General features: G+C 46.5%; 1 protein-coding gene across 34 annotated transcripts in view; it reads right to left on the reverse strand.

The window, feature by feature from the left end:
- Positions 1–26,838, reverse strand: part of lrrfip2 (leucine rich repeat (in FLII) interacting protein 2) — a 299,977-nt gene that overhangs the window by 251,404 nt on the left and 21,735 nt on the right. The window contains exon 1 of one of the 34 annotated variants that reach the window (XM_072467337.1): positions 14,176–14,323. The exons of the other annotated variants lie outside the window; for them this stretch is intronic. The gene's annotated coding sequence lies outside the window, so the exon portion shown is untranslated. Of the gene's footprint in view, positions 1–14,175; positions 14,324–26,838 lie in introns of those variants that run through there. 34 annotated transcript variants of the gene reach the window in all.

Genomic DNA, 26,838 nt, shown 5'->3' on the forward strand with positions numbered 1-26,838 from the left:
CGGTACATACTTATCAAGAACACGCAGTAGCTGATCCTTGAACAAGCTCCACTTATCCAATGTGCCCAACACTTGCAGCCTACTTCTCCACCTTATTCCCCCCCCAAGTCACGTCTAATGGCATCATAATTGCCCTTCCCCCAGCTATAACTCTTGCCCTGCGGTGTATACTTATCCCTTTCCATCATTAACGTAAATTAATATCAACTGAATGCAGCACAAATGGAAACAATTATTAATTTCCATGCACATGTACCACAAACCCCAATGAACAATCCTAGTTATTTGAACTAGCAGCATATTTCAACATTATTTGAATGTAAGTTGATAAGACAAAGATACCCTCAAATATGCTCATGCTTTTTATTTTTAAAACAGGGCTCATTGGGAAATTAATCATCTGCATCCATAAAGAATGTTCAAAAATAAATTTGTACTGGAATGAATTGTATATTTCTTCAGAGTGGCTGGAATCCAGCAGAAAATATTCAGAATCTGTACAAAACACAAAGTTCTTGCTGATATAAAGTCACAGTAGCTGTTTCAGGTTCTAGCTGTTTCAGGTTCTATGCATACCCAATGACATGCGAGCATAGAAACTGGTGTGAAACATATTTCTGGACAGAATGTGTCTAACTGTTACAAATTAACGCATAATATGATCAATATTTTTGGTTCATTTACTCCCCAGAAAACAACTTGCTTCTTGGCTTCATAGAATCACACAAGGAGAGCATTCAGCCTGCCGTGTATATGCCAATCTCTTCAAGAGCTGATCCCAATCCCCTTCTCCGTCCCCTTAGCACTGGAAATTTCTCTCTTCAAGTATGAAACAATCCCCAGTTGAAAGCCACAGTTTATGTCTCCACAGACAAGGGGCTGGATTCTCCGCTCCACATTTCTATTTCAGTCCGCCAGCGGGATGCTCCATTACGTCGGCCGGTCAATGGGGTTTCCCATTGTGGGGCAGCCCCACGCCATTGGGAAACCCCTGGGCTGCCGGCAAAATGGAGCATCCCGCCGGCGGAGAATCCAGCTCCCGATATTCCAGATTTGAACAACAAGCTATGTTTTCCCCCCCCCAGCAATCAGGGAACCAGCCCTCTATTGGAGGAAGATCGATACGAACGATTGGGAAAGGCCCAAATAATTGAGGCCAAGTTCAAGGCCCACCCAAAAGAGTGCAAAACCCTTTTGAGTACATAAGCACTCACCAAAGAGAGAATCTTTCTTCTTTGGCTTTGGCTTTCAGAAAAGAGAGAGACCAGCCGAGCAGCTACACCAGACCAAGTAAGTTCCAAGTCAATGCACGCTACGAGATAGACGCTCCTAGTTGCTACCCTGTAAACAGCTCAACCCAGCAGCCTCAGAACCGAGCAACGACCATTGTTCCTCTGACTGAGTGGGCACACGAAGCTAAGTATAGGCTTTAGTAATAGTGGTAGTTTAGTTTGCAGAGTTTATGCATGAGTAGATTTGACTGTGTGTAAATAAATGAGCATTGCTTTTGAACTTACTAACTGGTGTATCGAGTCATTGATCAGTATTCGGTTCTGAACTTTGTGGCGGTGTCGAAAGATACCTGGCGACTCTTGAGCAAACGTAATTAAACAGAGCCAAATTAAGAGATACACACAAATTAGCAACAAGCCCTACAAGTTTATTTCCCTCCAGTGTCTATTCAATTTTCTTTTGAAACTATTTAGTAATGACCCAGAACTCACTGCCTACAAGGGTGTTGGCAATGGAGGCAATTAAGAGTAAACGTTCTTGCCCAAATCTGTAAATCTACGCAACCCTTACTTCACCCTTAAAATACATTCATTGACATGAAACGCTCCATACAAACTACCTAACAGGAAGAGCTTTCTTTGTCTAGAATATCTAGCCTGGTCATAAATGAATAATCTCTATTAGTGTCACAAGTAGGCTTACATTAACACTGCAAAGATGTTACTGTGAAAGTCCCCTAGTTGCCACTCCGGTGCCTGTTCGGGTACAGTGAGGGAGAATTCAGAATGTCCAATTCACGTCTTTCGGGACTTATGAGACGAAACCGGAGCACCTGGAGGAAACCCACTCAGACACGGGGAGGATATGCAGACTCCACACAGAGTGACCCCAGCCAGGAATTGAACCCGGGTCCCTGGTGCTGTGAAGCAACAGCGTTAACCACTGTGCTACCGTGCCCTTGTACATCAAATTTCCCCTCAATCTCCTTTCCTAAAGGAGAACAACCCCAGCTTCTCCAATCTTACCTTGGAGCCAAAATTCCTCTCCCCTGGAGCTACTGTGTTAAATCTGCTCAACACCTTGTGAATGCCAATATGCAGTGCCAGAAGTGGATCTAACACCATAGGTGGCTCAAGCAGAAATTTGAGTTTAACCTCCCTGCTTTTAAACGGTCACGTTTGTATCTATACATACACATTATGAACTAATCTCTGAGTATGTCCTACCAATCTACTCTTAAAAAATTCATTCATGGGATTTGGACAAGGCTGGCAGGGCCAGAGTTTATTTCCCATCCCCAGTTGCCCATCAGCTGAGGGCATTTAAGAGTTGACTCCGGTGCGGGTCTAGCCCCTCAAGGTGAGGGCTTGACCCCTAAAGTTGCGGAGACTTCCGCACCTTTGGGGCGGCCCGACGCCGGAGTGGTTCCCGCCACTCCATTATGCCGGAACCCCTCGCCCCACCGGGTAGGGTAGAATCCCGCCCCTTGTTGCAGTCATTTGTATCATCCCCATAGTTTGCTACACCACCAGACCTGGGATCACAGACGAATACTGAAATGTTGCTGTTCTCTAATATCCAAGTCATTTATATTTACCAAACAAACCTGTGGTCACATGTGGGAGAACATAACCATCTACCATCCTCCAGGCTGAAAAATAACCATGTAACATGACAAGCCAATTTTTTATCCAAGCTGACGCTGACCCTCAAATTCCTTGACTTTCAACTTTGTGAAGCAGCTTTCTGTGTGGTAGCTTGTCAAACGTTTCTTAAAGTCCATATTGACAACACCCTCATCAATTGGCATTACCCTCATCAACCATCTCGTTACTTCATCAAAAAATCAATTAAAGATAAAGATCCTTTGTTGTGTAGCCATCTGGGATGGCCACTTACTAAGGATCCCGGGAAATGTGGCCACCTGCAAAGGACCATGGGAAATATGGTCAACCCAGGACTCAGACGCTCAGAGCTTATGTATATTGGCAACTCAGATAACTAGACGCTATTGAAACCCCCAGCTACTTTTCATTCTAATGGCCCATTTCCCCAGAACAAAAGACCTGTAACTCAGGTAACAGATACAGAAACAGACTCATCGGCGCCACTCCCTTGCTCAGGGAGCCCAAAAAGCCACGGTCAATGACCGCTCAGGATACTCCCTGCCATCAAGGCACCCGCCCCTTTATTGGCCAAAATCGAAGGTAGTAATCAAAATCTGCCAAATTATTGGGTCCAAACCTAAGGACCGCTCAAAAGAGCACAAAACCCCAGAAGGATAAAGAGAGGCACTGCCATGTGTTCAGTCTCTCTTGGCCCCGGCGCTCGGTCTCTCTTGGCCCCGACCTACTCCTAAAACCAAGTGCAGCATCACGACCAGAAGACAAGTTCAAGACCAACGATCGCTACCAGATGGATGAGCCCAGCAGAAACTAAGTCACTTCTCCAGACCCAGCCACGCAAGATCCGAACAAAGGCCTTGTTCCTCTGCATAAAGCCGGGTGCCTGAATTTAAGTACAGGTTGTTGTAATGTTAGGTGTAATTTACTTGTAGTGTTTTATATTGCATGTCGAAGTAATTCTTGTGTCTAAATAAACTATCATTGAACTTGAACTAACTAACTGGTTGTTTGGTCTTTGATCGATATCCGGTGAAACCTTGTGGTGGTATCATTTGATACCTGCCGACTCTGAAAAGCAATATCATCATTAATAACTGTCATATCAGTGTCCAGTTAAAAAGAACATTATTGGCGTCTCCGGGGCGAATTGGCAACAGTTGTCACAAGTAGGCTTATATTAACACTGCAATGAAGTTACTGTGAAAAGCCCCTCGTCGCCATAGTCCGGCGCCTGATCGGGTACAGAGGGAGAATTCCGAATTCTCATCTACACGGGAATTGAACCCGCGCTGCTGGCCTTGTTCTGCATCACAAACCAGCTGTCTAGCCCACTGAGCTAAACCAGCCACTGATTGGATTAGTCCATGCTGCATCTCTCCCAATTAACACAAACCCCTCCAGTCCATTGAGGGGAGACTTCATCCTAAGTGAAAGAGTGACCAAATGAGTATAGTTGGTTCAAAGTGGGAATCCAGTGCATAGGGAAGGAAGGTACTTCTTTGCTTTCTCGGCCTCAGGGATGGTTTTATCCTGTTGCAGGTGAAGTAGTGAGTTATTTGGTGAGTATTTCAGTTGCTATGAGCCAGCGGTGGGAATAAAAAGCAACCATGACGTCAGGAAATTACTACAGGAAAGTAGTAAATTGATTGGTCGGTAAGTGCTCAGGGTAAGGTGCAGTGTGTGAAAACCAACATCTGGAACAAGAGGAAGTTTGGGCCAATAAAATAGGGTGATACAAGTAATCCAAAAGTAGAACAAAGTTAACGAAATAGAGGTCAGACATGGCAGTGCAGCTCAGCCGAGTGGAATGTGTGCTTTGGACTGTGCGTGACGTCATAGACACTATCGATGTCCAAGACAACCATATGTGAAAGAAGTGCTGTCAGTTGCAGAAACTTGAAATCTGGGTTTCAAAGCTCGAACCAAAGGAGGAGTTACTGTTGTGTATCCGTGAGGCCGAGAGCTTTGTGGATAGCACACTCAGAGAGGTCACAGTGCAGCTTAAGGGCCTGGAGGCAGAGGGGGAATGGGTGACCACCAGGCAGTCCAAGAGAAGTAGGCTAGTAGTGCAGGAGGCCCTAGTGTCCCGCACAGAACTCGGTTTTCCATTTTGAAAGCAGGTGGGAGCGCTGATTTCTCAGAGCAATGCAGTCAGAGCCAGGTTTGTGGCACCACAAGTGGCTCGGCTGTACAGGAGGGGAGGAAGAAGAAGGGAACAGCAATAGCAATGGGTATTTGTTAGGGGACTAGGTGGGTGTTTCTGTGGCCGTAGATCATAGAATTCAGACAGTGCATAAGGAGGCCATTTGGCCCATCGAGTCTGCACAAATCCTCTGAAAGAGCATTCCACCCAAACCCACTTCCTCGCCTTATCCCAGTAACCCCTTACCCTAATCAGCACATCCCTGGACACTTAAGGGGCAATTTACCGTGGCCAATCCACCTAACCTCCACATCCTTTTGACTGTGGGAGGAAACCGGAGAACCTGGAGGAAACCCACGCAGACACGGGAAGAATGTGCAAACTCCACACAGTCACCTGAGGCCAGAATTGAACCCGGGTCCCTGGCACTGTGAGGCAGCAGTGCTAACCACTGTGCCACCATGCCGTCCTGATGTGACTTCAGGATTGTAGGTTGCCTCCCTTGTGTCACGATCAAGGCTTTTACAGAGTGGCTGCAGGACATTCTTCTGGGGGAGGGTGAACAGCCAGAAGTCATGGTCCACATTGATATCAATGACTTGGGTCAGAAGGGGGATGGGATCCTGCAGTCAGAATTTAAGAGGCTGGGCAGAACATTAGCAAGCAGGACCTCAAATATAGTAATCTCCGGATTACTCCCAGTGTCAGGTGCAAGTGAATACAGAAATAGTAGGATTAGGCAGATGAATGCACGGCTGGAAAAAATGGTGCAGGAGGGGGGCTTGAGACTTCTGGGCCACTGGGACTGACTTTGGGAAGATGGCACTTGTTCGAGCTAAACAGGTTGTATCTGAACAGAGCCAGGACTGAGTTGCTTGCAGGGTGTTTTGCTAATTCTTTTGATAGGGCTTTAAACTAGCTCAGCAGGGTTTTGGGAACCAAGAGAAAATTTTCGTGAGGAATGACAGGGTGCACAAAATACTGGGAGGGGCAGGAAGCACTAGTCTAGAGAATAGTAAATTGATAGGTAGAATCGGAGTAAGGGAGGATGTAATGACATCTAAATCAGGGTTCATGTGCATGCTTGTGAATACACGGGATATAGTAAATAAGACTGTGGAGTTACATGCCAGATGATTTTTGGGTTCCCTTTTATGTTGGCTGCCAGCCTATTCTCATATTCTCTCGGTGCTACTCTTCATTTCCCCTCTCAAATTCCTTGTTGTCAATGACGTTCATCACGCACCCTCATTTCATCATATTTTCTATCTGCCTCGTCGACTGAGGAGTCTTGCTTTTGGTCCCCCTACCTTTTGCCTTTGTTGGAATCAGCAGCAGCAGCATTCAGAAGGTAACTGAAGGTTTAGAACAAGTTATGTCCCGGAAGGAAAACGGATGGGACTTACAAATCCAAAGCTCCCTGGATGTCAAGGGCCTTAAAAGGTGAGGATAAATAAAGAGACTCTGATGACAGATACCAAAAGCTCAACACTGGACGGAACTTAAAGGACCATAAAAAAGTGTAAAGGTGGAAAAAAAAAAGAAAATTAGGAAAGCGAAGGCAGAGAATGAAAAGACATTAAAATTAAGGAAAACTCAAGTTTTAAGAAAATACATAAAGAGCAAGGGGGTAACTAAATTTCCCCCATTAGGGACCAAAAGTGTGACCTGAGTGTGGAGACAGAGGACACGGTTCTGGTTTTTAATAAATATTTGGTATTCTTTTCACAAAAGAGGGGGATGATACAGACATTGCATCAAGTGTGAAGACTGTGAAATATTAGATAAAATTAGTAGTCCCAGGAGAAGACCGATTGAGGGGTTTAGCATCTTTGAAAGCAGATAAATGTTCAGGTCCAAATGAAATGCATCCTAGGTTGTTACGGTAAGGAAGAGAAGAAATATTATTTCCAATCTTCACTGGATGATAAGTTAACATTATACTATTGTTTAAAAAGGGAGAAACGGATAGATCAAGGAATTAAAAACTCAAGTGGTAAATTCTAAGTGTTAGAATAAAACTTCATTTGGAGAGACAAAGATTGATCAAAGATGGACAGCAAAGGTTGCAAACTGACTAACTTGATTGAATTTTTTGAGGAAGGAACAGACAGATTTATGAGGACAGTACATTTTATATAGTCTGTATAGATTTTAGCAACGCATTCGCTAAGGTTCCGCATAGTCACAAAAGTAAAAGCCCATGGAATTGAAGGCAAAATGGTAAGTTGGACCCAAAATTGGCTCCAAGGCAAAAAACCAAGGTCAATGGTTCATGACAGGAAGGCCATTTCATCGCAACATAGAAAATAGAAGGAGGCCATTTGGCCCTTCGAGCATGCTCCGCCATTCGTTATGATCATGGCTCATCATCCAACTCAATAGCCTAATCCCGTTTTCCTCTCCCATGTCCTTTGATCCCTTTCACCCTCAGCGCTATATCTAACTGCCTCCTGAAAACACGCAATATTCTGGCCTCAACTACTTCCTGTGGTAACGAATTCCACAAGCCAACCACTATCTGGGTGAAGAAATTTCTCCTCATCTCTGGCCTAAATGGTCTACCCTGTATCCTCAGTCTGTGACCCCTAGTTCTGGACACACCCACCATCGGGAAATTCCATCCTGCATCTACCCTATCCAATCCTGTTAGAATTATAATAGTCTGCCTTCTCGTTTTACGACCTACCAAAGTGGATATCCTCACATTTCTCTAGATTAAACTGCATCTGCCATTCATTTGCCCACTCTTCTCAACTTGTCCAAATCACTGAAGGATCTCTACATCCTCCTCAAAGCTCACCCTCCCACACAACTTGGTGTCACCTGCAAATTTGGAAATATTACATTTGTTCCCTCAAATAAATCATTAATATATGTTGTGAATCCCTGCGATACCCCACTAGTCATTGCCTGCCTATTTGAAAAAGACCCGTTAATCCTGCTTGGCTGGCGACCAGCAGCACCACCCATAGCTGCAGACTGGCTGGCAGACCGGTTGGAATTTCTACACCTGGAGAAGATAAAATACACCATCCGAGGGTCGGACAAGGGCTTCCACAAAGTGTGGGGGCTATTCATAAGCCTGTACCAAGACCTGTTCGAAGCCAATAGTGATTAGGAAGAAGGGGGGGACCAAGAGCAGACAGCAGCACACAAAACAGAGAGGAGTTCGGGGGGGGGAGGCAAGGAAGGAACCCAGGGGAGTAGCAGAGAGAGACCTGGGAAAAAGAGGGAGGAGGGAAGAGGGGAAGAGGGGAAGAGGGGAAGAGGGGGAGAGGGGGAGAGGGGGAGAGGGGGAGAGGGGGAGAGGGGGAGAGGGGGAGAGGGGGAGAGGGGGAGAGGGGGAGAGGGGGAGAGGGGGAGAGGGGGAGAGGGGGAGAGGGGGAGAGGGGGAGAGGGGGAGAGGGGGAGCGGGGGAGAGGGGGAGAGGGCAAGAGGGCAAGAGGGGAGAGGGGAGAGGGCAGAGGGCAGAGGGAAGAGGGAAGAGGGAAGAGGGAAGAGGGAAGGGAGGGAAGAGGGAGGGGAGGGAGGGAAGAGGGAGGGGAGGGAGGGAAGAGGGAGGGGAGGGAGGGAAGAGGGAGGGGAGGGAGGGGGGAGGGAGGGAAGAGGGAGGGGAGGGAGGGAAGAGGGAGGGGAGGGAGGGAAGAGGGAGGGGAGGGAGGGAAGAGGGAGGGGAGGGAGGGAAGAGGGAGGGGAGGGAGGGAAGAGGGAGGGGAGGGAGGGAAGAGGGAAGAGGGAAGAGGGAAGAGGGAAGAGGGAAGAGGGAAGAGGGAAGAGGGAAGAGGGAAGAGGGAAGAGGGAAGAGGGGAGGGAAGAGGGGAGGGAAGAGGGGAGGGAAGAGGGGAGGGAAGAGGGGAGGGAAGAGGGGAGGGAAGAGGGGAGGGAAGAGGGGAGGGAAGAGGGGAGGGAAGAGGGGAGGGAAGAGGGGAGGGAAGAGGGGAGGGAAGAGGGGAGGGAAGAGGGGAGGGAAGAGGGGAGGGAAGAGGGGAGGGAAGAGGGGAGGGAAGAGGGGAGGGAAGAGGGGAGGGAAGAGGGGAGGGAAGAGGGGAGGGAAGAGGGGAGGGAAGAGGGGAGGGAAGAGGGGAGGGAAGAGGGGAGGGAAGAGGGGAGGGAAGAGGGGAGGGAAGAGGGGAGGGAAGAGGGGAGGGAAGAGGGGAGGGAAGAGGGGAGGGAAGAGGGGAGGGAAGAGGGGAGGGAAGAGGGGAGAGAAGAGGGGAGGGAAGAGGGGAGGGAAGAGGGGAGGGAAGAGGGGAGGGAAGAGGGGAGGGAAGAGGGGAGGGAAGAGGGGAGGGAAGAGGGGAGGGAAGAGGGGAGGGAAGAGGGGAGGGAGGAGGGGAGGGAGGAGGGGAGGGAGGAGGGGAGGGAGGAGGGGAGGGAGGAGGGGGGAGGGAGAAGGGGAGGGAGAAGAAGAGGACCCCCCTCACCCCCTCCAACGAACCCACAGAGATAACAACGGGAACCGCCTAAGAGTGAAGTACGGCAGTACGACACCCAGGGCGAAAGGGTGTGCCAGCAAGGAGCCCAACGATCAATGGGGGAGATGGGGTGGGGTGGCCAACAGAAGGGTTGTGTGTAAAATTTGTACATAAAAACCATCATACCTTGTAAATATAATGTGCTTTATATGTTAAATTGTTAAAATTGGAAAATGCCAATAAAAATATATATTTTAAAGAGAACGTTAATTCCTACTCTTTGTTTCCTGTCTGTCAGACAGTTTTTTGACCATCCCAATATACTACCCCAAATCCCATACGCTTTAATTTTACGCACTAATCTATTATGCTTTGTCAAATGTCTTCTGAAAGTCAAATATACCACATCCATTGGCTCCCCTCATCAACTCTACTAGTTACATCCTCGAAGAATTCCAGTAGATTTGTCAAGCAGTGGGGTTTGGGTGGGGTTCTGCAGGACTCAATAATAGGTCCTTTGCTTTTTGAGGTATGTCTCAATAATTTAGACTTGAATGTAGAGGGTATGATTAAAAAGTTTATAGATGATACAAAAATTGGCTGTGGGGTTGATAATGAAAAAGAAATCTGTAGACTATAGAAAGATAACAAAGACCACAGGAAGATAACAAAGGATTAGTCAAGTGGGGAGAAAATGGCAGTTCAATCCAGAAAGGTGTAAGATAATGCATTTGGAAAAGGTAAACATGCAAAGGAATAAATAGGCAATGGTAGAGCACTGATAGATAAGAGGAATCTCAATGTACATGTCCAAAGATCCCTGAAGGTGGCTGGCTAGGTAGATAAGATGGGCGAGAAAGCAAATGGGAAATTTGCCACCCTGGCACTGCAAAGATGCACAAATGGCACTAGCCAGCCATCAGGAGCACTGCCTGGGTGCCAGGATAGCAGTGCAAGGGTGCCTGAGTGCCAAGGTGGCACTGCCAAGGGCCAGGGGGGCCATGCCCATAAAATAAAGGTGGTGGGGGTTCTTGAAGGGTGAGTGAGTGCATGGCAGGTAAGTAGGGGCCTCTGGGAAGTTGGGGGGGGGTGGGGTGATGGGTAGGGGTTCTGGAAGGGAGGGGGTGCTGTAAGGGGATTTGGGGGGCTTGAAGAGGGGGGACCCCCAGGGATCCCATAGCAGGGTGGCCCCACTTGGGGGATGTGGGGTAGTGTCCACGTGTGTGGGGGGTAACATTGCCCATGGGTGGGGGAGGGGGGGATCCACATGCTCACTTAGAGATCGAGGCATTGGTGAGAAACTCCCCAGGGCCCAAAAGAGTGACTAAATGTCATTGAATAGCGGTGGGGAACTCGCCTGCAGTCCGGCGGGAAACTCCCTGAAAAACCCACCACAAATGAACTTAGATATTTTTTGGGAGAACCGGGCCCAATGTGTGACAATGCCAGATAATCTGCTACAGTGCTGCCAGGACACCAGAGACAACTTTTCCGCACTTATTTTACATCCACTCAGCAGGAAGAAAGGGTTTCAGTTTAATATCTCATCTGCTAGACTGTACCTCTGACAGTACAGCACGCCCTCAGTACTGCACTCAAGTGTCAGCCTTGATTTTTTTTTTTGCTCAGGCTCTAGAATGTAACCTAATCAATAACCTCGTGACTCAGGCTCAAGAGTGATACCAACAAAGCTAAAAACAATGAAATTGTGCACGCTCGCCTTCACATCAGGTTGTTTGAATGGACAAAGACAGTAATAAATGATCTTACATCTACTGCTGCCAGCATTCAGCTTCTCATATCTCTCATTTGCCCGAGAGTTGACCCAGGGCTACTTTTACACAGAAACTAGCACAACTGTCGGTTGCACCGGTCATGATTCTGAAAGGGCACATCTTGTGGGGCATTACATTGAACCGAGCAGCTGATTATTATGCTCTCAGTTCTATCTATAGAACTCCAAGTATGGAAAGTTAAACGTCCCTCAGCAACCTCATCAGCTCCTCAGATAGCACAATCATGTTTCTACCGGGGGCATGAACTTCATTCACAGAGACAGATTTTTTTTTCCTTTCGCCCATAGCATTCTATGCTTTTTAAGTTGTGGTTATCTGAATGTTTAAATGTGTTTGGAGTTGCTCTTCAAAACAATTTGAAAATACCAATAGAAATTCAGCTATATTTAGGGCTCAGTTTCGCAAAAATCCATAGTCTCAAAGTTGGTGATCCAAACTGTGTCCATGTTAAGTCAGTTGATTTTAACCGAAAGACCAAATGTGATGTTACAATTAGTTAGTGCTTTTCGGATTAGAAGAAAAACCCAGATCAATTTCTTGCACCTAAAGACTATTTAATGTTCCTGTATTAAGTGCATGATATGGACATCAGATGAGAACAGGGCTGCCCGAAATCAAATTATCTATCAAGTCAGTATCTAGGTTCATACAAGTTGAGAAGACAACTAGATAGAGAACTTATCAAATGGCGGATGTGGGCCTTCAGAATCAACACAAAATCAAAACAATAAGAGGAATAAATACTTCAAATTACAAAAAGAAACCTTCGCCATAACAAGTCTTGGGGGCAAAAAATATTTTCATTGAATGTGACAGGTTTGAAAAAATCATTTTATTCAAAATATATTGGCCAAGATGGATCCTTACTCATTCTAAGCCAAACAAGTCCAAACTTTGTCATTTTCTCTGAAATTCTAAGGACAAAAATAGGAAATCCCACAAGGTGATGCGCAGTTGCCAATGCACGCTGCACGTGCGGAGTTCCCAATGCACGCCGCACATGCTCAGTTCCCAATGCAGGCCGCACATGTGCAGTTCCCAATGCAAGCCGCACAAGCGCAATACATTCCAAAATCTGAAAAATTCTGAAATTTGATACACTCTGTAGCCACCTAAAATGGCTGATTCCCGATTAATTTGGCCAAAACCCGATATAAAATGGCTAACCCAAAAGGCTGATGGGAAAAGCGGCCAACAGGGCACAAACGGACAGCTGCAGACAGAATAGCGTATTCGGCTCTGGGGAAGTCGGCCCAGATCGATACCTGCGACCATTAGCAGCACATCAACCCAGACATCTGCAGTTTAATCGGCTATCCCCGGGAACAATTGCAACATATTAGCAATTGAATGCCGGGCCAGACCTCTCGGCGCCAGCAGTGGCCGAAACAAAGACAGATGAACGACCACCCCCCGATCGAGGAATCGCCCCATTATTGGAGCATATCGAACCCAGTGATTGGGAACACGTCCAATCACTTGGGACTCAGGGTCAAGGTCCGCCCCGAGAGACGGGAAGCCCCTGGCCCCTATAAAAATGGGGGTCAAGTTCAGATCGACCCTTCTCTCTCCCTTCTTCTCCTGCTCGCAACCACCATCGATCAGAAACCGTAAGTTTGACTCCAGCGATCACTACCCGATAGAGACTCCTAGCAATCGACCCGTATCAGCCTTTTGAATCCCGCAGCCCAGACCCAATTCGATAAGGCATTCGTTTCCCTGACCTGGTGGGCCCTTCCTAAAGTTAAGTATTGGCCAGTAGCGGTAGGTTTCGATTTGAAAGTAGAATTATTGTGTAAGTATTTATTGCTGTACATAATAAATGACCGTTGATTTCAATCTTACTAAGCGGTGTGCTGTCTTATTAATCATAACTCGAGCTTGAAACACGTGGCGGTATCAGAAAGATACCTGGCGACTCGTGAGCAAAGGTGACATATTCAGAGCTAATAGAACTAAGGCTAATAAGAGCAACAACTCAGCCACAATCATTTCGGATAAGGGATTTTCAATCTGCATAGATTTTCAAGCAAAAAGATTGAGCAATACTGAAGAAATTGTTAACAACTCTTATTTTTTGATATGCTGATAAAAAATACAAAAGCACCTGACAGATAAAACTGGATACTGAAAGGAACTTGCCAAAATCCTCATCTGTTTCGTGTTTTTAATTTAATGCATGTCCTGCTGGCTGGTTTTAAAATCACAGACCTTTTGGTTTTGAACTGAACCGCAATCCACCCCCCCCTTGGATTCAGTATGCTCTGTGGCATAGCCCGTGACGTCATGTTACTAGACGTGGCAAGCAGCCTATCAACTTGTTTGAAAATCAGGCTTTATACCTAATGTGTTAATGTAAGCCTACTTGTGACAATAATAAAGATTATGATTATATCGATTCTCGTTTGGAATTGGTGGAGCTTTTCAGAAACTTCTGGAACAAGAGAACTAAGCCCTATTTTGTCAGTTCTGTGAAAAATCCAAGCCTGTAGCAGCTTCAAGGCACTTTCTCTCAGCTCTCTCTCTGCCAAGCGATTTAAGGCACTCCCAGCCAGACCTGTGGAAAGCACTCCTATTTAAAAGACTGCAGGCAGTAGCCAGATCTCTGAGGGAACTACTGGTTTGAAAGGTTCAAGCAGGTTCTCCAACCAGGTCCGTAACAGTTTGATCCTCTGTCTGAATGGCTGGGAAAAGCCCAGCCTGAGAACTCTCTTCACGATACAGCCAGAATCTCTGCACAGAGACCAGGGAAACAGTTGAACAGCAGAGCAAATGCAAAATCTGCTGTAAACTCGGAGGTAGAAAACTACAGTCATATCTCAGGGAGACTGAGTGTCCATCTGGTGATCGCATGACAGACTGCAAAGACCGAACTCTCCTGTGTGAAGGTGATTCCCCAGAGGAAGACCTATAGTCTGGGAGTTCTAATGGACGGTAGTCCTCAAAAGTTCCGAACTCACCGATAGTTTGCATCACCTCGTAGTTTGAAGAGATTACCACCAAGAGGGATCTCAAACTGAGCTGCGAAGATCCTCAAATCTCTCATATCTCTTAATCCCTGTATTTTTTAACCTTTCCTATCCCCTTCATTGTGCGTCTGTCTTGTGTGTGTATGGGTGGAGGGTAGGACAGGTTTTGGGGAATAGTTAGACTAGTAGATCATTGTTCCATTATATGTTCATCTTTTACTCTTGTTCTAAATAAAGTTTGTTAATGTCTCACTTATAAATCCGGTGCCTGTAACTCATTGGAGCAGTCAAGGGTTAAAGATCTCAGGAAAATACAGCAATTATTGGTCAATTCATTTATGTTGCGAGTTCGGGGTCTGTGGGGCTGTCGTAACAATACCAAGCAGAGACAGAGGGAAAGATTAAGGGAAGGTTCATGAAGGAATGGTCAAAGGAAGAGATTTTGTGGAAGGTATTGAAGCATGGAAGACACAAAGATTTCAGGAGCGTGATTATAAAATTATGGGAACATGTTGGGTGAGAAGAGGCTGCAAAGGTAAAGTAGGAAGAACAAAGCCATGAAAGGACATGGAAATGAGTACAGAGTTTGAATTTGGAAGTAGGCACTTGCATTTCTTTCCAGACGGATAAAAATGAAAAGTAGAAAAATAATGTTAAACATACAATGAAGCTTGCTGAGACCATACTGGAAATAATATGTACAGTTTTGGTTGCTACAATAGAAGCACTGGAGAGAGTGGATAACAGATCTACAGGGCTATACCCATCATGAAAGAATTAACTGGCTGGTTCATTCTGTTGAAAAGCAAAGGCTGAGGGGTGACCTAATAGAAGTCTTTAAAGTTATAAAATATATTTAATTGTAAAATTTATCATAGAATCCCTACAGTGCAGGAGGCCATTCAGCCTATTGAGTCTTTACTGACCCTCGGAAAGAGCACCCTAACCGGACTCCTCTGCCCTATCCTTGTAACCCCACTGAACCTGCACATCCCTGGAAACAATTTAGCATGGCCAATTCACCTAACCTGCACATCTTTGGACTTTAGGAGGAAACCCATGCAGACACAGGGAAAAAGTACAAACTTCACACATACAGTCACCCTGGGCCATAATTGAACCCGGATCCCTGGTGCTGTGAAGCAGCAGTGCAAACCACTGCGCCACCGTGTTGCCTTGTGAGGAAGAGCAAAACTTCCCCATGTGAAGCAAAACTAAAGGCCATCAATATAAAACAGTCACCAAGACAGCAGTGAATACAGAAGAAACTTCTTTACCCACCATAATGATAAAACGGAACTCACAATGAGTGGGCACGGTGGCAGAGTGGTTTACCCTGATACTGTGCCCCATTGTACTAGTCCCTGAACTCCCTCACCGTAAGAGTTTCAGTGGCAAAACATTTTTAAGATAATAACAAAGGGAAGTCATATTTAAGGGGTGGAAATATGTGCTTACAACAGTGGTTAGGAAGCATTAGCTTTACCATTAATATTTGACCCAATACAATTTATTACTTATCACTTTAGAAGACAAGCCAAGATAGGTCAGGCAAGGAAAATATAGGTCAGCCTGACAGCTGAATGACCAGTTTCTGCACTGGAACATTATTTTCATGGAAAACCTTTTTACACTTACTTACACATATTAAATATTTACTTTACATTAAAAAAATTAAGGTGACTGCAATAAATTTTAAATAAACTTGCAGCTTCATACTTAACAGGAATATGCTTAACCACAGTGTCCTACAACACATTACTCAATGTTTCAACATAATCATGACAGTGCTAAAGTACAAAACATTCTTTGACTTTGTATTAGCTGGTAAGAAGCTTTTGGTAACTACGCCTGCTTCAATGTCAAAAGATCGCAGGTCTGAGTTCAAACCCCACTGCATGGCAAGAGCCCATTAAAATGGCCAACTGTCTGAAATGCTGTCTTTTGGCAGAGGCATTAAACTTAAGCCCTGCCTGTATGTTCAAGCGGACATGAAAGATCCCACGGCACCACATCAAGATGGGCAGTACTGCTCTGCTGGGGTCAACCATTATGAAAGTAATTTTTCAATGTTGTTTGCTGAACTTTTGCAGTGGCATTAGTTGTTATGGTCCTGCAAATTGGGCATGCTGGCCTCCCTCTTAATTCTCCTTTGTGAGCAAATGTCCCATCTCTCACAGTTTCTAAATCTTTACAGTTTGAGCTCATGTACAATGACAGAATAAATGAAACAAAGTTGGAACCCCATTTTGCACTGGAAATTTCAGACACATGAACATTTTGAAAAAAAGAGCTCCATATCTCCTAACTTTCCATTCAGTTTTTCTATCAACAGTTAATAACTTTTACAATGTTTCACAGTTTGTGAATGTCATTCAAAAATTAAGGTCCAGATTATAGAAAATAGTAGGTGATTCGGCCCTTTAAGCCTGCTCTGCCATTCAACATGATCATGGCTGATCCGCTATCTCGATTTCAAACTCTTGCACTCTCCCCATACCACTCGACACCTTTACAGTCTACAAATCTATCTATTTCCTTTTTAAATCGGTTCAGCACCTTGGCCCCCACAACCCTTCTTTGGTAGAGAATTCCAGTTTCAGTATTCGTGAAGAGATTTTTTCTCATCTCAGTTCTAAATGGCCTATCCCCCATCCTGTGACTAACCCCAACCAAAAGAAGCAACCCAAATCCAACATGTCCAACCCTATCAAAATTCTAGACGTTTCAATTAGATGCCCTCTAATTTCTTCTAAGTTCCAGTGAATATAGGTCCAATTCCTCATGACAATCCTGCCAACCCTGCTGAACGTTTGCTGCATTCCCTCGATGGCAAGTATATCCATTCTTAGATAAGGCAACTAAAACTGCACACAATACCCCAGGTGTGGTCCTGTATTTAAGTCCTCTTGCAATGAAGACCAACATACCATTTGGCTTCTTATCTGCTTGCTGTAACTGCATGCTTGCCTTCAGTGACTGACACATAGGTTCCTTTGTGCGCCAACATTTCTCAATCTATTGCCATTTAAATCAGGCTTTTTCAAATGGTGGGTTGCAAATCGCGGGTTTGTCATGGAGCGATCAGTTCTCGATTGCGGGAGAAGTGCCCAACAGCCACGACCGGCTTTTAAGAATGCCGGCCGCAGGCAGCTTTTAAGTTGAGAATGCTGGCCGCGAATGATGCAGTTTTCCTGCCAGAAACAGCAAGTGGAGAGCAGGTCACGCAACCGGCAGATACTTGACGCATGTGCCCTGAACATCTGTGCTTTTGGTGCAAAATCACGGAGAAGAGAATCCTCAGTTTTCTAGCTGCGAGCAAGCAAGCTTGTGAAGGACTGTGAAAAACTGAAGATGGATTGCTTTGTTATAAGGGCCAGAGATACAACAGGCCAGGATCTCACAACTGAATCTAAAGAGAGCTGCTCAGGAGGGTGCACAGCAGGTCAAAGCAGTGATAGTGTTAGTTGTATACAGAGCTCCAAGGCCTCTGGTGAACAACCGGTGAAGAAGAAAAGCAATATGAACATGATTCATTGAGGTCTGGCGTTGTTAATTGTGCCAATACAAATCAGGATACAAAGCCCATGTGTGCTATGTGCAGGGAAGAACTGGCAAATGAGAGTTGGATGCTCACTATGTCTTACCTGTAGTGACATGTATAATGTAGAAGAGTTGGTACTTGCGCAAAGACCAGAAATCAAAGCGTTTTTTGGGGCAAAGGAGACAAGAAATCAACAACACAAGCACAGAATAAAGACCACGTCAGGCAACAAAGGTGGTTCAACAGCACCATCAGTCAGAAAGAAACCGAAAAGACTTAATTTGTTAACTTTGCCGTATACATATCAATGTACTATGTAATATCATTGCTTATATTCTACAGTTCGTACCTGTACAGACGTCTTCAAAGAAAGGGGAATGTAGTGATATGTATAATGTAGGAAGTGTAAAGGGTTAATAAGATGATGTTCATGCTCATGTATCTCATCACTAGATGGCACACAGAGTAGTCATATAAATTTACTGTGACTCCTGGGATTCTGGGAGACGGAGTTAGTGGCAGGTAAAGATGGGGTGTTCATTTTTTTTTTGTGGGGTTCTTTTTCTCAGTTCTCTTTTCCTTTTTTTTGGGAGGAGAGAGAGGTTGTCTTTTCTTTTCCTTGGGGTTTTTTTCTTTCGCTCTCCTCCCACAGAACCGTAAAACTATCACATTTTTTTTTAAACTCGCCAAAAGTCCCACCAATTTGTTCCCCGAATATGAAGACGCGGGAGACGAAAGAAGGAGAAAGCCAGGCCAGACGTTGCACGGAGACCAAACGTGGAAGGGGTCTGTAGAAGAAGTAATCAGATCAGTGCACGAGGCAGCGGAGCACAAGTCTCACCGGAGCGAAAAGGGCAGAACAGCCAAGTACAAAACAGGGAGGGAACTGGACGACATCCATCTCAGAGGCACTGGAAGAGCACCGTCAAGAAATTAAAACGGACATACAGGCCGCGGTGAAAGATGCGGTGGCTGAAACTCTGGTGCAAATAGAGATTGCTCTGAGCAGGGCCGAAAAGAAACTGGAGGACCAAGGTCTTTGAAAGAACCACAACCGAACAAAGTCACCGCATCGTGGCACTGGAAGAGGTGATCGTGACGCAGGGTAAACTGAGGGGAAAGGTCAAGGGCTAGGAAAATAGGTCATGGAGGCAGAACCTGGGGATTGTGGGCCTCCAGAAGGAACCGAAAGCAGAAACCCCACGAACCATGTGGCCCAAATGCTGGGCAAACTGGTGGGAAGTGAAACCTTCCCTAACCCACCAGGAATAGACAGGGCTCACTGGTCACTGCGACCGAAACCCAAGGGCCATCATACCCAAATGATCATCATACACCGGCATCAGGACCGGGAAGGAATCCTGCGCTGGGCCAAGCAGTCCAAGAACTGCAGTTGGAAAGGACACAGGCTCCGAATTTATCAGGACATTGATGCTGACCTGGCCAAGATCAGGGTGGAATTCAACAGGACGAAAGCAGAGCTGTACAAAAGCAACGGATGCTTTGGAATGTTGTACCCAGCCAAGCTCTGCGTCACATACCAGCGCAAAGACCATAAGACATAGAAGGAGAATCAGGCCACTCGGCCCATTGCGTCTGCTCACCATTCAAATGTGGCTGATATTTTTCTCATCCCCATTCTCCTGTCTTCTCCCCATAACCCATGATCCCTTTATTAATCAAGAACCTATCTATCTTTGTCTTAAAGACACTCAGTGATTTGTCCTCCACAAGTCTGCGGCAAAGAGTTCCACAGATTCACCACCCTCTGACTGAAGAAATTACCCCTCATCTCTGTTTTAAAGGATTGTCCCTTTAGTCTGTGATTGTGTCCTCTGCTTCTAGTTTTTCCTACAAGTGGAAACATCCTCTCCACGTCCACTCTATCCAGGCCTCGCAGTATCCTGTAAGTTTCAATAAGATCCCCCCCTCATCCTTCTAAACTCCAACGAGTATAGACCCAGAGTCCTCAAGCGTTCCTCATACGACAAGCTATTCATTCCAGGGATTATTCTTGTGAACCTCCTCTGGATGCTTTCCAAGGCCAGCACATCCTTCCTTAGATATGGGGCCCAAAATTGCTCACAACATTCCAAATGGGGTATGACCAGAGCCTTCTGCAGCCTCAGAAGTACACTCTGGTTTTGTATTCTAGCCCTCTTGCCACCCCCACATTGATTCTGTATACACCTCTCGCTGCCTCAGGAAGGCAGACAGCATTATCAGAGACCCCTCCCACCCAGGCAGTGCTTTCTTCCAGACCCTCCCATCAGGCAGAAGGTACAGAAGTCTGAAGACTCTCACATCGAGACATAGGAAAAGCTTCTCCCCCACAGCTACAAGACTCCTCAACGACTCCCATTCGGACTGATCTGTTCCCTGTAAGAACACTATTCACGACGCCCTATGCTACTCTTGCTCGTGTATTTGCTTGTTTGCTTTGTTTGGCCCCTTGTAACCAATCACTCTTTTGTCGATGTACCATTTGTCAATGTTCTCTGTTGATTATTCTTGTATCTACTATGTACGTACTGTGCATGTTCCTCAGCCGCAGAAAAATACTTTTCACTGTACTACGGTACGTGACAATAAATTAAATCAAATCTTAACATGAATGCTAACATTGCATTTGCCTTCCTAACAGGCGACTGAACCTGCACGTTAACCTTGAGAGAATCATGAACATGGACTAAGTTCCTTTGTGCTTATGATTTCTTAAGCATTTCCCCATTTAGAAAATAGCCTGTCCAAATCCTTCTGCAGCCCCCTTGCATCTTCAATACTACATGTCTCTCTACAGATCTTTGTATCATCTGCAAACTTAGCAACAGTGCCTTCAGTTCCTTCTTCCAGATCATTACTGTATATTGTGAAAAGTTGTGGTCCCAGCACAGACCTCTGAGGCACACCACTAGTCTCCGGCTGTCATCCTGAAAAAGACCCCTTTATCCCCACTCTCTGCCTTCTGCCAGTCAGCCAATCCTCTATGCATGCCAGGATCTTACCCTTAGCACCATGGGCTCTTAACTTATTTAACAATCTCCGATGTGGCACCTTATCAAAGGCCTTCTGGAAATCTAAATAAATCACATCCACTGATTCTCCTTTGTCTAACTTGCTTAACAGATTTGTCAGACATGACCTCCCCTTGACAAAGCCGTGCTGACTCAGTTCTATTTTACCATGCACGTCCAAGTACTCCACGATCTCATCTTTAATAACGGACTCTAAAATCTTACCAATGACCGAAGTCAGGCGAACCGGCCTATAATTTCCCGTCTTCTGCCTCCCTCCCTCTTAAACAATGGTGTTACATTAGTCACTTTCCAGTCCTCTGGGACCCTTCCTGCCTCCAGTGATTCCTGAAAAATCACCACCAATGCCTCCACAATCACCTCAGATTGTGAACCCTGGGGTGTAGTCCATCCAGTCCAGGTGACTTACCCATCTTTTGACCTTTCAGTTTCCCCAGAACCGTCTGCATCGTGATGGCCACTGCACTCACCTCTGCCCCCTGATTCTTCTGGAGCTCTGGCATCCCACTGGTGTCTTCCGCTGTGAAGACTGATGCAAAGTAGCTATTCAGTTTGTCTACCATTCGTTGTTTATTATTATTACTTCTCCAGCCATGTTTTCCAGTGGTCCAATGTCTTATCATTGTTTGTCTCTTACCTTTTAAATATTGAAAAAAAACTCTTCCCATCTCCTTTTATATTACTAGCTAGCTTGCACTCATATTTCATCTTCTCTCCCCTTATTGCTTTTTTAGTTGTCCTCTGCTTGCTTTTAAAGGGACCTCTGGCTTCTCATTAATCCTCGCCACTTTGTGCGCTTTTTCGTTTATGATGTCCTTGACGTCCCTCATCAACCAAGCTCCCCTGAGCATGTTTCCTCTTCCTTGGGATGAATTTCTGATGTGCCTCCTGAATAACCCCTAAAAACTCCTGCCATTGCTGTTCCACTGTCTTCCCTGCTCGGCTCCTTTTCCAATCAACTCTGACCAGCTCCTCGCTCATGCCTTCGTAGTTACCCTTATTTAATTGTAATACCATTACATCTGATTCCAGCTTCTCCCTCTCAAACTGCAGGGTAAATTCTATCATTTTGTGGTCACTGCTCCCTAAGGGTTGATGTGGAGATGCCGGCGTTGGACTGGGGTGAGCACAGTACAAAGTCTTACAACACCAGGTTAAAGTCCAACAGGTTTGTTTTGATGTCACTAGCTTTCGGAGCGCTGCTCCTTCCTCAAGTGAATGAAGAGGTATGTTCCAGAAACATATAGAGACAAATTCAAAGATGCCAGACAATGCTTGGAATGCGAACATTAGCAGGTGATTAAATCTTTACAGATCCAGAGATGGGGTAACCCCAGGTTAAAGAGGTGTGAATTGTGTCAAGCCAGGACAGACGGTAGGATTTCACAGGCCAGATGGTGGGGGATGAATGTAATGCAACATGAATCCCAGGTCCCGGTTGAGGCCGCACTCAGGTGTGCGGAACTTGGCTATAAGTTTCTGCTCGGCGATTCTGCGCTGTCGCGCGTCCTGAAGGCCGCCTTGGAGAACGCTTACCCGGAGATCAGAGGCTGAATGCCCTTGACTGCTGAAGTGTTCCCTGATTGGAAGGGAACATTCCTGCCTGGTGATTGTCGCGCGATGTCCGTTCATTCGTTGTCGCAGCATCTGCATGGTCTCGCCAATGAACCAGGCTTCGGGACATCCTTTCCTGCAGCGTATGAGGTAGACAACGTTGGCCGAGTCGCACGAGTATGTACCGCGTACCTGGTGGGTGGTGTTCTCACGTGTAATGGTGGTATCCATGTCGATGATCTGGCACGTCTTGCAGAGATTGCCATGGCAGGGTTGTGTGGTGTCGTGGTCACTGTTCTGAAGACTGGGTAGTTTGCTGCAAACAACGGTTTGTTTAAGGTTGCGCGGTTGTTTGAAGGCAAGTAGTGGGGGTGTGGGGATGACCTTGGCAAGATGTTCATCGTCATCAATGACGTGTTAAAGGCTGTGAAGAAGATGTCGTAGTTTCTCTGCTCCTGGGAAGTACTGGACGACGAAGGGTATTCTGTCGGTTGTGTCCCATGTTTGTCTTCTGAGGAGGTCGGTGCGGTTTCTCGCTGTGGCGTGTTGGAACTGTCAATCGATGAGTCGAGTGCCATATCCTGTTCGTACAAGGGCATCTTTCAACGTCTGTAGATGTCTGTTACGCTCCTCCTCATCTGAGCAGATCCTGTGTATACGGAGAGCTTGTCCATAGGGGATGGCTTCTTTAATGTGTTTAGGGTGGAAGCTGGAGAAGTGGAGCATCGTGAGGTTATCCGTGAGTTTGCGGTAAAGCGAAGTGCTGAGGTGACCGTCCTTGATGGAGACGAGTGTCCAAGAATGCAACTGATTTTGGCGAGTAGTCCATGGTGAGTCTGATGGTTGGATGGAACTTATTAATGTCATCGTGTAGTCGTTTCAGTGATTCTTCGCCGTGGGTCCAAAGGAAAAAAATGTCATTGATGTATCTGGTGTATAACGTCGGTTGAAGGTCCTGTGCGGTGAGTAGGTCCTGTTCAAACTTGTGCATGAAGATGTTGGCGTATTGGGGTGCAAATTTGGTCCCCATGGCTGTTCCGTGCGTCTGGATGAAGAACTTGTTGTCAAAGGTGAAGACGTTGTGATCCAGAATGAAGTGGATGAGTTGTAGAATTGCATCTGGAGATTGGCAGTTGTCGGTGTTGAGTACTGAGGCTGTTGCAGCATTGCCGTCGTCATGGGGGATGCTGGTGTAGGGTGCCGAGACGTCCATTGTGACGAGGAATGTTCCTGGTTCAACTGGTCCATGGTTGCTGAGTTTCTGTAGGAAGTCCGTCGTGTCGCGACAGAAGCTGGGCGTACCTTGTACCATGGGTTTCAAGATGCCCTCGATGTAGCCAGAGAGGTTCTCACACAGGGTCCCATTGCCTGAAACGATAGGGCGGCGTGGTGTGTTGGCCTTATGTATTTTCGGGAGGCAGTAGAGATCTCCAATGCAGGGAGTACGTGGGATGAGAGCACGTAGGGTGCTCTGAAGATCTGGATCCAAGGTCTTGATCAGTCTGTTAAGTTGGCGGATGTGTTGCTTGGTCGGATCTGCGGGTAACTGTCTGTAGTGTTCTTGGTTGTTCAGTTGTCGGTATACTTCTTTGCAGTAGTCCGTTCTGTTTAGTATGACAGTGAGTTGTTTTCTACTGTGGTACCGGGGGTGGCTTGGTTGCTGCTGGTGGTGATGCAGAGTTTCTCAAGCTTTCTGTTCTTGGTGTGCAGATAGGTGGCATAGTATTGTTGTCTCATCTGTTTGGCGGTGTTCCGCAGCTGGTTTGCTGGTCCTGAGAGCAAGTTGGGAATATGGCCTCTATCTTGGTTTCCAGGTTGCGTCGTCTGCTGTAGAGCTGGCGGACGAGGTGGTTGAGGAGTGTGAGAGAGGTGCGACGGCAGAGTCTCTCAGCGTAGTCTGTGTTGTAGGTCGACTTGAGTGGGTTTGTGATCTGTAGCCCTTTCGGGATCTTGTCTGCTTTCTTGCATCTTTGTAGAAACTTAATGTCAGTGCCTATATGCGCGATCTTCCTGGAGATCCTCTCCACTTTGAGCCGGCAGTTTGCGGTGTCAATGGTAGCCATGATGTGGAGATGCCGCCGTTGGACTGGGGTGAGCACAGTACGAAGTCTTACAACACCAGGTTAAAGTCCAACAGGTTTGTTTCGATGTCACTAGCTTTCGGTCCTTCCTCAGGTGAATGAAGAGGTATGTTCCAGAAACATATATATAGACAAATTCAAAGATGCCCAAGGGTTCCTTCACCTTAAGTTCCCTAATCAAGTCTGCCGCATTACACGTCACAAAATTCAGAATTGCCTGTTCCCGAGTGGGCTCTACCACAAGCTACTCCAAAAAACCATCTCCTATACATTTCACAAATTTGTTTTCTTGGGATCCACCACCAACGTGATTTTCCCAGTCCACCTGCATATTGAAGTTCCCCATGATCATTGTGATATTGCCTTTTTTACATGCTTTCTCTATCTCCCGGTTTATTTTCTGCCCCACATCCTGACTACTGCTAGGGGGCCTGTACATAACTCCCATCAGGGTCTTTTTGCCTTTGTGATTTCTCAACTCCACCCACAGAAACTCTATGCCTTCTGATCCTATATCACTCCTTGCTATCGATTTAACGTCATTCCTTACTAATAATGCAATCCCGCCCCCTTTGCCCATCTGCCTGTCCTTTCGATAGGACACATACCCTTGTATATTTAGATACCAGTCATAATCCCCTTCCAGCCACATCTGTGATGCCCACAACATCGTACCGGCCAATTTTAATCAGCGCAACAAGCTCATTTACCTTGTTCCGTATACTGCGCGCATTAAGGTACAACACCCTCAGTCCTGCATTGACCACCTCCCTTCTCACACTTGTCACCTTTTTTCCTTTGCCTGAGGGTGATGTTGTTCTCTTATTTTTGTTCTCTATTTCCCCTTCAGTTATGACATATTCTAAGCTAACGCTCTGGTTCCCACCCCCCTGCCATATTAGTTTAATTCCTCCCGAGTAACACTAGCAAATCTCCCAGCCGGGATATTGGTGCCCCTCCAGTTTAGATGCAACCCGTCCTTGTCCTTCAACCTGACCCGGAAGAGATCCCAATGGTTCAGAAATCTGAAACCCTCCCTTCAACGCCATTGGTTTAGCCACATGTTTAGCTACACTGTCCTCCTATTTCTAGCCACACTGGTACGTGGCACAGGGAGTAATACTGATATTACAACCCTAGAGATCCTGCTTTTTAGCTTACACTTTTTTTTAACAGCCCCGACTGAAGCAGATACATTTGTCGCAGAGTGCGGGCTGGGGCAGCGACAACTGGAGATGCGAGGAAGGGCCCAGGCAAAGACCGGCTGCGCAACAGCAACCCAACAATGGTGGGGGGTGGGGGCGCAGCAGGCGGACGAGGGTAGCCCTATACGTGCAAACGAGGGCATCAGAAGAGGGAAGGCAGAGGGACAAGTGGAGGGCAAGATGGGGAAAGAATTGGCAGAAACCACAGAGAATGGGCAGGAGGACAGCAGGACAGGAACTCCCGGGAAGAGCGTCACTACACTCGTGGGAGAGCTAGCTCCGCGAGCATGCAGCAGATAGAGGCCGCAGCGCACCCCCGAAGGGGTGGACAGCGTTTGGTGGAAGGAAAACGGATAATATGGCTACATGGGCTGCAACCAGGGGCCCGGAACAAAAGAGCACTGCAGACAACCACACAGTGCGGTCTCCGGGCGAAGGGAGAACCCGAAGTACAGGGGCCTACCCGCGTGGTTGACGTACAGTTGGCAGGCGTGTTGGGTGTTCCCTGGACAAAGGGAAACCCCGGAGTGCAGGGGCGCATCCACCAGGTAAGTATGGTTAATCCCACAGGAGCGGGGGGGACAAAAGAAAACCCATCAGGAGAGTCAGGGGACTTAATGGCCCAGTGAAAAGATCCAGAGTCTTCACCCACCTAAGAAACAAGAGAGCCGACACAGTCTTCCTCCAAGAGACACACCTGAGAGAGCAGGACCGACTGTGGGTAAGTAAGGGCTGGGTGGGACAGACCTACCATTCTTGCTCCAGGACGAGGGTCAGGGGGTAGCGATTCTTATAAATAAGAGGACGATGTTTAAGGTGGCGAAGACGGTAACGGACCAGGGGGACGATACGTCATGATCAAGTACTCGTTAATGTATATGCTCCCAACTAGGACGACACAAAATTCATTAAAAAGACCATGGCTCAGGTATTGTTCACTTTGGGTTTTTTTCTTCAAAATTGTTTAAATTATAAATGCCTCAATAAAGACATTTTTTAAGAAAGACCATGGCAGAAACCCCTCTGTGGTTTAACTGTGTACAGGACCCGCAGACTGACAGGTCGAACCCCAAAACGGGGAAGAACTCAAACAGGGCAAAGGAACTCGGTCGCTTTATGGGGCAGACGGGGGCAATAGACCCATGGAGGTTCATCCACCCAGGGGAGGAATAGTTCTCCTTCTTCTCCCCAGTACACAACGTATATTTAAGGATTAACTTCTTTGTGGGGAGAAA

This window comes from Scyliorhinus torazame, chromosome 11 (assembly GCF_047496885.1).
Source record: "Scyliorhinus torazame isolate Kashiwa2021f chromosome 11, sScyTor2.1, whole genome shotgun sequence".
Lineage (NCBI taxonomy): Eukaryota > Metazoa > Chordata > Chondrichthyes > Carcharhiniformes > Scyliorhinidae > Scyliorhinus > Scyliorhinus torazame.